This window comes from Chrysochloris asiatica, unplaced genomic scaffold (genome assembly GCF_000296735.1).
Source record: "Chrysochloris asiatica unplaced genomic scaffold, ChrAsi1.0 scaffold00235, whole genome shotgun sequence".
NCBI lineage: Eukaryota > Metazoa > Chordata > Mammalia > Afrosoricida > Chrysochloridae > Chrysochloris > Chrysochloris asiatica.
Genome location: NW_006408753.1, coordinates 3,432,292 through 3,444,166, shown reverse-complemented (window position 1 = coordinate 3,444,166; position 11,875 = coordinate 3,432,292). Strand labels below are relative to the sequence as shown.

The 11,875-nt window shown below is 38.3% G+C and overlaps 1 protein-coding gene across 2 annotated transcripts in view; it reads right to left on the bottom strand.

Moving 5' to 3' along the window:
- The window catches only part of MDGA2 (MAM domain containing glycosylphosphatidylinositol anchor 2), a 1,390,890-nt gene that overhangs the window by 646,673 nt on the left and 732,342 nt on the right, over positions 1 to 11,875 (bottom strand). The window lies entirely within an intron of this gene.

The window sequence follows — 11,875 nt, the reverse complement described above, 5'->3', positions numbered from 1 at the left end:
ATGACTTTTTGCTTTCTTCATGTATGATGTTCTTGGTGTCATCCCACAACTCTTCTGGTCTTTGGTCTTTAGTGTTTAATGTATCAAATCTGTTCTTCTGATGATCTCTAAATTCAGGTGGGATATATTCAAGGTTGCAACAATAATAAGGTTGGCTCAGGACCAGGCAATGTTTTGTTCTGTTGTGCTTAGGGTCGATATGAGTTGGTACCCACTCAATGACACCTAACAACAACGTCAATAACACACGGATCATGGGCTGGATGTTCACCACTCCTGATTTAGACTATGACCCATTTGTTATTTTGCCCTACTATGGTGGCCTGGATATTGCTATGATATTGGGAAGCTATACCCCATATTTCTTATAACAGCAGAATCACCCCACAAATTTCAGCAGTCCTTCCAGAGTAAGACAAACCAAGAAGAAAGATCGGCTGATTTACTTCCAAAAATAAACCAATGAAATCCTATTCCTACAATAGAGTATTGCCTAATATAGTGCTGGAAGATGAGTCCTTTGTATTAGAAGACATTGAAAATGCACAGTAGTTGCAATAATGAACCCAAGCAAACCAATATTCGGGAAAATGACACATGACTAAAAAACATTTCATTATTTTGTACATAGGATCACAACAGTTGGAGCAGAATTGACAGCAACTAACAAACAATAATTCGTTCTGGAAAAAAAAAGAAAAAAAGAAACAAGACCTTAAAAGGTTATGTCACTTGGTCAAACTCATAATTCAGCTAGTGTCAGGGTAAAGATAGGAATAAACAAGACTTTCTCAATCTTATCTGATTATTCTAGGTACTGCAGTAACTGTATTAACTCTTCTATGCTGGGTCACATTCTCTCTAATTGTATGAACTGTGATGATTTTCTTTACTCCCAGCAATGAACCACAAATAACCTGCAACAAAGATGTCACATAATTATTTGTTGAAAAAATATTGATGGACGATTCTATATAGTACTACATAAGACAGAATTTTATTCCTACAAAGGGTGCTTCTCAAAACTGTTTGTTTTTCCATATACCACCATCTCATTGAAAATATCACTTTATTCTAGCAGATCATAAAAGGAAAGAAATAGTTTATTTTCTATGCAAAAATTTCCAACTCCAATACACTTCCATCTCCCAGTAAACTGACATTAAAATTATAAATCATTTGCTCTGCTTCCAATGGAGATATGAAGGCATTCTATTATTCCTTTTCCTTACTTTGAGGAAATATACAAGTACAGTACTTGAAGTATTATCATGATTTTACATTGTTGTGATTAGGAACCAGGATTATAAACATTACTATACAGTAAAGATTTTTAAATATTCATAGATCAAAAAGGAAGGGTACAAGTATGAGGAAAGAGGGACCTAAAAATTAAAATATGTGTCCCAAAAGAGATGAGATTAAGCAGTTACAAGTTTCCTCTAGGCACCAATCAATTTTAGCCAATCTTTCCATGAACACATTTTTAAAAAAATATATTACTAAAGATTTGATAATGAGATATCTGTCTGGACAGGAGAATACTCGATAGGGATACAGGTGTGGTAGAGGAGGATAAGTACTGGACTTCTAACCACAAGGTTGACAGTTCAAACCTACCAACCACTACTCAGAAACCCTATAAAGGGTTGCCATGAGTATGAACTTGCTTGATGACACTCAACAACAATACTCAATAAGAACATTTAGTTAAATATGGCAACACCCGGGGACTCCTGGGCCCAGAGGCAGTGACATGGTCACAGAGGACTAGAGCAGAGAGCAAAGTGTCCAGGTGATATGAAGTGAGGGAAGATGCACAAGAACACCCATACTTGCAGACAGTACCCACTTGACCTGGCTTCGATTGATGGATGATCAGAACTCGGCTAGAAGAAGAAAGAAGAGGGAAAAACACAAAAAAACTAACCTGCTACAATTTGATGAATTTTACCTATACTTATGGATGTAGTAACTCAAAAAAGGGAACACATTTTTACAGCGAGAACCACTCCCACCCCCTCAATACACAAGCTTTCAAGAAGGAGCCTAGTTCCAGATGGGGCAGGGGAAGGTAGAACCTCCACTGAATGATTTCCATTCTGTTGGGACCAGGCTGGCGAAAGGAAATGGGGATAAGACTCTTGTGGTACAATAGTGAATAACTGCCATCAGGACTGACTGTGAGGGTAGGAAATATAGAGGTAGATGTTTTTTGACATATGGAGGTGAGTGAGTGATTTTGCAGCCCAGAAGCTGAGGTCCCTGGGACCATCACGTGAGAAGAACGGAGAGCGGGACCCTACCAGAGAGGCAGTGACACCAGGGATGGAAACAGACGATAACATGGACAGATGGAGCGGCTGGGGACACTAGACTCAGGGCAGGAGAAGGGCTGTGTGCTGGCAGCCAAGGGACGGGCCTGTGTGGTGTACCCTTTGGTTATTTGATGATGCATGGAGGGAATTGTAATCATGGCAATGAAATGAAATACGATAAGAGGAGTATAAAGCTGATGTTCTGTCATGTAAACCTTACAGTAAAAACCGAAAAAAAAAAAATAAAGAAAATTTCTAAATAATAAAAAAGAGCATTTAGTTATCCTATTCTTCAGAATTTTACACAGCTTTAGAAAAATACAATTTATAGGCATGACTCATTAGATAATGCAACTCAGCATATACAATAACTATATGTATATGATCCACATACATATATATACAGATCCACAGTGCTTATGTACAAGTACACAACACCTTCTCTGTAATTCTGAAATAAAAAAACTGAAAAAAAAAAATGTTTGCATAACTCAACTGGACGCAAAACCTGATATGATCTAAACTTTTTGGTGACAAACCCTGCCCTTCACTGATTTGATGCTATTTATAAAGTTGGTTTACTCCACTTCATAACATAGATTTTGTTGTTGTTAATTGTCTTCAAGATGATTCCAACACATAACAAACCTGTATAGGGTTTCCAAGGAGCGGCCAGTAGGTTTGAACCTACAATGCCATACCAGATGTCTTATAGTATAGATGTTGTTGTTGTTGTTATGTGCCGTGGAGTCGGTTCCGACTCATAGTGACCCTGTACAGGGTTTCCGAGGGTGTAAATCTTTACGGGAGTAGACTGCCTCATCTTTCTCCCATGGAACTGCTGACCTTGCAACTCGCAGCCCGATTTGTAACCACTACGCTACCATAGCTCCTTATAGTATAGATGTTGTTGTTATTGTTATGTGCCATCGAGTCGGTTCCGACCCATAGCGACCCTGTACAGGGTTTCCGAGGGTGTAAATCTTTACGGGAGTAGAAAGCCTCATCTTTCTCCCGCGGAGCAGCTGGTAGTTTCGAACCGCTGACCTTAAGGTTCGCAGCCCGATTCGTAACTACTATAGAATATTGAAGTGCTTGATCATGAGGCAGTAGAACCCCAGATATTATGGTGATATTAAAAAAATATATATGTGTTCACCAAAACCTTTTTTAAAAATGAGGAAAACTGAATCCGGAAATGGCCTCAATGTTTCACAAAAATATTTTATGGCTATGTAATACAAAGAGGTAATCATACTATATTTTTGAGTTATAACTAATTGTTTTATTTTTTTAATTTATAATTACCAGAAGAAGAGATAAAGAAGGGACTTAAGCAGTCAGCAAGAAACAGGATGGATGTGAAGAGCAGAAAATATGTATAAGCTGAATGATACAACAAAAACACAACAGGAGCACAGAAGTAAGCACAAATTACTCAGGCAGCATGAGAAGACCAGAGCAGCTCTCATACGAATTCAAGCAAGGGGAATTGCAGGAAGTGGAGAAGGAGAAAAGGGGAGTGTTTGTTGGTTTGAGAGGACATAAAATTAAATTTAAACAAACAGCAAACAATATTATTAGTAAAAAAAGAAGAAGAAGAAGAAATTAAGGTAGGATTTTACTAATGACAAGCATACCACACTTGAGGATGTCCTCGTGCAGCTCTGTGGGTTAATGCACAAGACTGCAAAGCCGTTTGACCTACAACAAGGTCAGTGGTTCAAGCTCACCAGCTTCTCCTCAGAAATCCTATACAGCATTTTTATTGGTCGGAACCAACTCGACATCACTTAACAACAACAACCACACTTGAGCACTAAATTTAACCACTAAATTTAAGGTAGACTGATCTGCCTTGGGGGACTCCTGATGTGGCACCATGGGTTAATGCGCTGGACTGCAAGGTCGGTTTGAACCGCAAAGGTTGCGGTTCAAGCTTACCAGCTTCACCTTGGAAACCATATACAGGGTCGCTATAAGTTGGAACCAACTCAATGGCACTTAACAACAACAAATCTGTCTTGGGGACTCCTGGTGTGGCACTGTAGGATCAGCACTGGACTGTGAACCACAAGATCGGTAGTTCAAAGCCACCAGCTGCTCCTCGGAAACCCTATGCAGGGTGACTATGAGTCGGAACTAACTCTTAACAACAACAACAATGGCACTTAACAACAACAACAATCTGTCTTAGAAGAAATGCATCCAGAGAGCTCCTTAGAAATGAGTTTGGGAAACTTTGTCTCATACCTTGGATATACTGTTAGGAGAGCTCAGCGGCTGGAGAAGAACATCATGCTTGGTAAAGTGGAGAGTCAACGAAAAACAGGAAGATCCCTAACAAAATGGATTGACATACTGGCAGCAACAATGGGCTCAAACATAACCATTATGACAATGGCATAAGATTGGGCAGTGTTTTATTCTGTTACATTTAAGGTTGCTATGAGTTGGAACCAACTTAATAGTGTCATGTGGCAATAGAAGTCCTAGTTGTTCAACAGTTAAGCATTGTATTGCTAACTAAAAGTCAGCAATTGGAACTCACCAGCCACTCCATTAGACAGACTACCTAATGATCTGCTCCTGTAAAAATTACAGACTAGGGAACCATATGAGGGCAATTCTACTCTGACATACAGGGTTGTTATTAGTTGGAATACACTCAATGGCACACAACAGCAACAAAATCTGGCAATCATATACAGCATTAATCAAGGACAGAATGAATGATCACTGTCATAAATGTCTACTGGGAGGCTTATTGCAGGATCAGGTATGAGACGGTCACGGAACTGGAATGAGAGAATAGGGATTAGAAAATGGAATCGATTCCATTTGTTCTGTCTTACTCATTCTGGAAATTGGAAAAGATTTTTCTAAGCCTATCTTTATATGCTCACCCTATATTTAAAATATAACTCTTAGGAAAGACCCTTTAAAAAATATTTGGAATTCAAGAGAATCATTCATTCATCTCATTTACAACCAGCTGGAAATACTGAATGCACACCTGCTTCCCACATGCTTTCCACATGACAAGTATATTTTTATATTCTATGCCTAGTAACAACCTCAGATGACCAGGAGTAAAAACACAGCACTATTCTCCAGCAGGGTGTAGACATTTTCACTTAACTTTATGTCCACGATCTTGAAAGCAGGCTACTTTTCATATACTTTAGTGTCTAGTGTTCAGTCACACAAACATGCTTCAGAAGTGATAAATATTAATCGATCAAGAAAACAGAGCTAAGTTTTTGAAAACAGGTACTACCTAAGGAAGGTTAGATATCCTTATCAGGTTGATATTTACAAGCTTTTCTAATTGCAAAGGAGCAAAAATATAGACAAAATAAACTCAACATTGCAGAGCTTACTTTAAAATAGAAGCTATTTTAAATTTAAGATCCTCAGGACTTGTATAAATCTAATTGGTTTTCTAACTCTCTCTGAAAATCCTTATACCTCATCCTATAAAAAAGTGTAAAAATGGCATGGATGCATGTGTGACTTCTTCAGGCTTCACAAGAGGGAAGGAGAATCAAAATCAAGATCAGCCCAAAGCTTTTTACTATAAAATGGAGGCCAGACATATGCCTCCATCTAACAACGTACTTTACCCTATTCTGACCCAACCGTCCCTCCCATATCACTCTCAGCTTTACATCTGGATTCTATAACCCGTAGCAATGGCCTGATAGACAATATTCATGATAATAGAGTTTGAAGTGAACAGGTTACAATTCAGGATCATAAAGAACTCAGAATGTAGCAGTTTTCTAGTCAGGACTGTCTATTCCGTGCTGCAGCACAGGCATGCCTTGCTCATCTTCAGCCTTTCAGCCATATATGGCCCCTCTCTGCAGCTGCTCTATCTGTCCTCTGCTGTCCCAGATTTTCCAGGTATGCGTCCCATGCTCCAATTATGTTTTTCTTTCTTGATGATGCTGGGACCTTCTATCCCTGCTTTTGAAATGGCTCCTTTTAAAACTAATGGGATGGCAATACTCACCAATCCTAGTGTTAGAGTCCTGTGCATCCAGTCATTTGGTGGGAATTAAGAAAACTTTGGATAGAAAAGCCATATCAAGTACATTCAAGGTACAACAAGTAGACAAGAATAGATTTTGCAAATCATTTGACCTGACTCTCAGTATTGACCGAAGTGCAGAAGCAAAAGGTTGTCAGGTTGCTTTATATTGTCATAAATGTATATTAGATATTAGAACAAATTATGAGTAAATTGAGAAAAAGTATTAGTCATACACTGTCTCTAAGTGATAAATATTTAAGTAAGCAATAAAATTCTACACAAACTTTCACTGTTCCTCTTAGCCAAACAGATTTAAAAACATTTGAAATAAGTCTAATTAAATTCCTCATGTATGTTTTATATTCAGACTAGTATATTAATTAGTTCACCTGATTTGTACAAACTATATTATTTCTACTATATATTTTTTTTTCCTTTTTAATGAAATGTCCATGCAATACAGAGTTGACAGGGGTAGGCTTCATCCTGAGGATGCAGCTTGATTCAGATGGTTCATGAACTGACTGAAAATCAGAATGTTGTTGTTGTTAAGTGCCATCGAGTCGGATCCGACCCATAGCGACCCTGTACAGGGTTTCCGAGGCTGTAAATCTTTACGGGAGCAGAACACCTCATCTTTCTCCCGCGGAGCAGCTGGTAGTTTCGAACTGCTGGCCTTAAGGTTCGCAGCCCAATTCGTAACCACTACGCTACCAGAGCTCCTATTGAGTGCTAATTTCAATTACCTGGCTGAATCACCAGGAGTCTTTCCCCACCATTTAACCTTTAACTAATGAATCAAACACGCCAGTGGCCATTTTTTGTATTTCTTTTGTTTGTTTCTTTGTTTTCTTTTGTTTTGCTCTTTGGTTTTTTTTTATTTATTTGTTTGTTTGTTTTTTAAGGGCCTTTCACTCAATTTGACCAATGGTTCTTGTTGTTGTTATTGTTGTTAAGTGCTGTTGAGTTGGTTCCAACTCATAGAGACGCTGTATATGGTTTTTGAAGAGTGGATAATGAGCTTGAACCACTGACCATGCAGTTCAAACAGACCCTACAGTCCAGGGCATTAACCCATAGTGCCACCAGGCCTCCAACTAATAGATCTGCCTCTTAAAAATGACACATAAACATTTATGAATAAATTTGAGGTATGAGGGATACCTTTTACTAAATTTAGATGTAAACATATTTTTCTGTCAGTAAAAATAATAAAAGTATCAAAATAGTCACACATTTAGTATATTCCTCAACATCTGTGAAACACATTGATATTTTTCAGTTAATACATTTGTTTAAAAATTGAATAATATTACCCAAATAACAACTTAGGAAATTAAATGTACACTGTTGTAATTAAATATTGTCAAATCGATTCCATCTCATAGTGACTCTGTACAGGGTTTCCGAGGAGCAGCTGGTGGGTTTGAACTGTCTGCCTTGCAGTTCACAGTTCAGTGCTTAGCCTACAGCACCACACCAGGAGTCCATTGTGTTGTTCTTGTTACGTGTATCAAGTCAGTACCAAGCAACCTGTGTAGGGTTTCTGAGGAGCAGCTAGTGAGTTTCACCTCCCAACTTTGCAGTTGAACACCAGGAGTCCATTGTGTTGTTCTTGTTACGTGTATCAAGTCAGTACCAACTTACAGCAACCTGTGTAGGGTTTCTGAGGAGCAGCTAGTGAGTTTCACCTCCCAACTTTGCAGTTGAAACCAACTTTGCAGTCCAGTGTTTCTCCTAGATTACCAAACCAGGACTCCATAAATCCATTAGTCTAATAATTATAACCATTTTCTTGAAATTTAAAAAACGTTTTGTGGGAGGATTTTCTGATTAATGCATTTTTATATCACTTTTTCCTTAGTACTTTTTTCACTCACTAGTTTAAATTTTGTTCTGCTGTGCATAAGGTTGCTATGAGTCGGTACCAACTCGATGGCACCTAACAACAACAACAATTTAAATTTTACCCAAATTGTTCTTGCTTTTTCCTTTGTTTTTGTTTTTTAGCATATATTGTTTCTAATCTCCAAGTAATTATAAGCCTCTTCAGAGCAAGGACAATGTGGTTTTTCTTGTTGTTACTTTACCCTAGCTCCTGGTAGAGTGTTGTACATATAACGGGTCCTTAGCATTGTAAACTGGCAGAGTTTAATTGAAAGTGGCCTTCTGTGAGCTCTAGTCCAGAAGGCTCATAGAACATCTGGGATTCACAGAATCAGGTTAAATGAGCATAACAACATGAAGGCTGTATGAACAGGTGCAGAACAAGTAAAGGAAAGCTGCTAGATTTAGTGCCTATGGGGTGTGGGAAGGATTCCAGGAGGTGCTCTGTGAATACATATGAAGAAGGGATGTTTGACCATAGTGAATGGATAATAATCAGCTTGATACAGCTGGTGCTAAACTAATTTAAAAGAAATCTCCCCTTAGGCTCTCTAAGAAGCAGTAAAGAGGTATGAAATTGGCAGTGCTTACAGGAAGCTAGTGCGCTGGTGGTGCTGTGGGTTATGTACTAAGCTTTTAACTGTGAGGTCAGCAGTTTGAATCCACCCACCACTCTGCTGCAGAAAGATAAGCATTTTTAGTTCCCTGTATTTATAAGCTCAAAAACTCTATACAGGCTTTCTATGAATCAGAACCTCAGAACCGACTATATGGTACACACTGGCAACAGTGGGGAGCTAGGAAGATAACAAGTCTTTGAAAGACCTAAGGACATGCTACAGGATTTCTACATTTCTGCTAGCGTAGTGGTTATGAATCGGGCTGCAAACCGCAAGGTCAGCAGTTCGAAACTACCAGCTGCTCTGCGGGAGAAAGATGAGGTGTTCTGCTCCCGTAAAGATTAACAGCCTTGGAAACCCTGTGCAGGGTCACTATGAGTCGGAACTGACTCCATGGCACATAACAACAACAACACTAAGGTCCCCTAAACGCTTGTGTGGCTCTGAAGAATAAGCACAAATCTGCCTCAAGGTTGGCAGATCACACCTACTAGCTGCTGTTTAGAAACTCTATTCAGTGCCATCAAGTTGAATAGGGTTTCCATGGAGCAGTGATTAGGCTTGATCTGCCAATCTTGCAGCAGATCTGTGCCTATTCTACAGAGCCACATCAATGTTTAGGGAGCATTTAACAACAACAACAATAAAGTCAACTGCAAATGAGGATGGCTCTCACAAGTTTCAGTTACTGTTTTTAGATGCCCTTGAGTCAGTTCTGACTCATAAGTCTATGCACAACAGAATAAAAACTGCTCAGTTCTACACCATCCTCACAATTGTTATTATGTTTGAGCCGATTGTTGCTGCCATTGTGTCAACGTATCTTGTCAGGGGTCTTCCTCATTTTTGTTTGACCCTCCACTTTACCAGGCATAATATCTGTCTCTAGAGACTGACCACTCCTGACAGCTTGTCAAAAGAATGAGAGACAAAGTCTCATCCTCCTGATTCCTAAGGAGCATACTGACTGTACTCCTTCCAAGACAAATGTATTTGTTCTTCTGGAAGTCCATGGTATTTTCAATTTTCTTCACCAACACGGTAATTCTAATGTATCGATTCTTTTATGGCCTTCTTATTCATTGTCTAACTTTCACATTGCATACGAAGTGATTGAAAATATTATCGCTTGGATCAGGCACATTTTCCTGAAACTGATGTCTCTGCTCTTTAACATTTTGAAGAGCTCCTTTGCAGCAGATTTGCATAGTACAATCTGTCTTTTAGCTTCTTGATTGTTGTTTCCATGAGTGTTGACTGTGTGTTCAAACAAAATGAAGTCTTTGACAGTTTCAATCATTTCACCCTTATATATTGGTATATTGGTCTAGTTGTGAGGATTTTTGTTTTCTTTACATTTAGGTGTAACACATACTGTAGGCTATAGTCTTTCATCTTCATTAGTAAATGTTTCAAGTTCTCTTTGCTTCCAGAAAGCAAGGTTGTACCTTCTGCATTTTGCAGGTTGTTAATGCGTTTTCTTCCAACTGTCATGGCATAGTCTTCTTTATATAATACAGCTTCTCTGATTATTTCTCAGCATACAAGAGCAAGTATGGTGAAAGTATATAACCTTGGCACACAACTTCACTGATTTTAAATCAGTATTCCCTTGTTCTGTTCTAATAACTGCCTCTTGGTCTATGTACAGGTTCCTCATGAACTCAATGAAGTGTTCTGGAATACTCATTATTTGCAATGTAATCCATAGTTTGTTGTGATCCACACAATTGAATGCCTTCACATAGTTTATAAAGCACAAGTAGACATCTTTCTGTTATTTTCTACTTTTAGCCAGGATCCATCTGATATCAGAAATGATATCCCATATTCCATATCCTCTTCTGAATCCAGCTTGAATTTATGATAGTCCCTTGTCAATGTACTTCTGCAACTGCTTCTAGGTTATATTCAGCAAAATTCTTCATATATGTGCTATTAATGATATTGTTTAAAGATTTCCATATTTTGTTGGGTCACCTTTCTTTGGCATGGGCACAAATATGGATCTCTTCCAATCGTTTGGCCAGGGATCTGTCTTCCTAATTTATTGGCATGATGACTGAGCATCTCCAGCAACAAATCAATTTGTTGAAACACTTCAAGTTGTGCCTTTAGGCAGGAGACTGGCTTGCAGAATAGGCCCTTTTTGCATTTATCTGCATCACAAAAAGAGCTTGTAGCACTCTCCTTCAGAGAGCAGTGACCAAGGGATCCTGTGGCTGAGAGAAAAGAACAAGAGAGAGGCATACCTCCAGAATAGCTGAGAAAAGCTGCTCTAAGGAAAACTGCTATATCCTGAGTTGTTTCTGATCCTAAATTGTACCCTGTTAACTCACCTAACAAACTCCATAATTGTAAATACAGTTTGTGAAATCTAAGTGATCATTGTAACAAACAGAGAAGTCAAGTTCTGTGTAGGATGGTAGGTGCCAGAATAAAGAAGGTTATAAGATTGAGGTATGTCTGACCTTTGCCTCACAGGAATTAGCCTTGGGCTGGTGATGCTCCTCCTTCCCCCTCGTGAAACTGGAGAAGGTCAGACACTATTTTTGATGACATTCTCCAACACTACATATAAAGGATCTTTAAAAATACATTGTCTGTGATATCTAATAATAGGTAAATAAGGAAAGAATAAACATAGTTCAATATCTCTATAGGTACCATCCTTCTTTCCTTGTTTAGGAAAAAAAAATGGCACTACTATGAAGAAATTTACTTTTCTTGTATAGAATATTCTTTTCTTGCTCAGAAAAACAAAGTACCACAACAAAAACAAGCTACAGCACTATTTAGAAATTTATTTAACTTTACAAGTTATATCTGGCTTGCCTAACATATGTTGTAAGTCAAATGTAAAATTGACTTGATCCAATTTACTGAACTTTCCTCTTCAAGGAAGATAACACCCACTTTATATTTCCATTTTAGTACCTTTACACAAAGAAAATAATGGATTATCCACTGATGGATAGAATTTGAAACACTACAAAAACTTTTTTTTTTTT